Genomic DNA, 2500 nt, shown 5'->3' on the forward strand with positions numbered 1-2500 from the left:
GCTAGCTGTTAGCCAATCAGAGTCAGACAGCTTAGCTCGTTGAATATTAATGAGAACTGGCCCAAATCGAGTCTTCCTGCAGGCTTTCTATACAGCACTAGAATGGCTTGAAACAAGGCAACCAAGGCATTTGTCCATGGTAGAACTTCAGACATTACCACAAAGTAATGAAATGTGTTGGGCAGGCTACCTTTAAAGAAACAATATTACGATCTAAAAAGTTTCTAATACAATTATGATTACTAAAAAATGTTTTTCATAATGTAAATGCAATCTTTTGTATGCATGTGGGACACAAAATACATTTATATTTCTTTACAAAGTTACAAATGAAGTCACTTTATTGCCTAAAATTGTGTTTTTACCAGTTTTACACAGTGTATGGTATCTACCTGTATCAACAATGCTTCTGGGTTAAATATGCAGTGCCGGACACATGATACGACATGAAAACGTAAAGAAGCACTATTGTAATTGAAAAGGTAGCTTATACTATTACGAACACTAAAAAATAACGATAAAAATAAACATAATGACACATTAACAGTCTCACGTCAGCCTCTCCACTCCCTGTTTCTAATCTTCTACCAGCAGCCTTGAATTCTCTCTCTCCCCCCGTTCTCTACCTGTGTCCGTTTGCTTTTGGGTGTCCGTCTGTGTTTGCCGGTCTCCCTGGTGAAAGTGATACATACTAACAACATGGCCACACAAGAGAGAGAGAGACAGGAGCGGCTGTTGATGGGTACAGTAGAAGGTTAAACAGGATGCAGGTTGTTGTGCGAGTCATCAGGTGATTCGGCAGCATTGGTATGTGTGTCGGAGGGGCTGCTAAACCCGAACACACACACGGACTACACACTTGCATGTAGAGTATGCACACACATATCATATCAAAGAGATTGTCCACAAACAAACTTTGAATGTCAAAAAGAGGGTGGCTGTTAAACCTTTCTAGTTTTGATTGAAGAACACATTGAATTCAGTCAGTTACCAACAGATTTCAACAAACTGCTTTATACTGCTTCTAAACTACATTTCAGAGGGAACTCTGTATTTCACTACTTTCATCTGACAGCTGTAGTAACTTGTTACTTTGGACATTGTAATATGTCAAAAAGGGAATTGAGAGACACAAAGGATTGTCAAAACCGGCTTTCTGACTTGGACGCCCCGATAGCTCAGTTAGTAGAGGGGGCGCCCATACATAGAGGTTTACTCCTCGACGCAGCGGGCCCGGATTTGACTCCTACCTGCGGCCCTTTGCTGCGTGTTAGTCCACCCTCTCATGTCTTCAGCTGTCCTTTCATTAAAGGCCTACAATTCCCCCAAAAAGTATCTTAAAAAAAAAAAAATTCTGACTCTTAGTCTCTATGGATCAAGCACATTTGTCCTACATTTCCCATAATCCAACTCAAAACATCTTCTGATAGACGCCCCCCCCAAATGTCAACATCATTTAAACTCCACAATTTCTGTTTTGTAACAAAGGCTTTCTGTCATGAATTAGTTTAAATTAGTAATTAGTGTGCGAGCCCAAACTGAGATAACTGTGATGATGACCATTGTGCAAAGCTTCCTCCAGAGACACTGAAGGTATCATGCAGCTGTTTTCACAGGCGCCGTATCTTCTCCTCATGATGAGTAAACTGAACTCAATGCGAAACATTTGTGGACTTCCCCTTTAACTAGTTATAGTGTGCTTTACCTCAAACATCTCCAACAACAGTAAAAAGCTGCTTACGCATTTATTCAGCATTAATAATGCGTTTGGTACTTTAAGTACATTTTGCTGATTATATTTCTGTACTTTTGTATTGTTTAGTTTACATTTAAAAAAAAAAAAAAACTCTACTAATTAGTTATCACTGACATGAATTTATGGTGATACTTTTCAATGTTCTCTGTGATGGAGGAAACTGCAAACTTACAGCCTTGAGCAAGAAAGGGGAGGGGGGTTGAAACTTGAAAGATCTTGGGTGAGTATCATTGTAGAAAACACACACACACACACACACACACACACACACACACACACACACACACAACCTTATCATCTGATAAAGCAGACAGTCGGTACCATTCTGACCAGCTGAGTCAACTCACATCCTCATTAAACTGTTAATGAGTTTTGGCCAATGAGAGACCAGGGAGGTAGATGGCACAGAGTGGTAAAGTATGCCTATCACCCCACCAAACACACACACACACACACACTTCAGATACCTCGGTAGCCTTCATTAAGGATTCCCATCAGATATGTGATAGTTTCGATACTACTGAATCTATCAGGATGAAACTTTGATGCCACTGCAGGTTGGCTTGTTTTTGGATTGTTGGCGCCCCCTATTGATTCTGCATTGTTTCTACACCTTCATGGACACTTCATCCAGCACATGTGTGCTGGACAAAATAATGGGAACACCACATGAAAGAGAAGTACTTCAACTTTGAAGTATTGTTGCACTGCAGCTGCAGCAGTGAGTCATAGATTGGCTGCTGA

Source organism: Etheostoma spectabile, chromosome 8 (genome assembly GCF_008692095.1).
Source record: "Etheostoma spectabile isolate EspeVRDwgs_2016 chromosome 8, UIUC_Espe_1.0, whole genome shotgun sequence".
Lineage (NCBI taxonomy): Eukaryota > Metazoa > Chordata > Actinopteri > Perciformes > Percidae > Etheostoma > Etheostoma spectabile.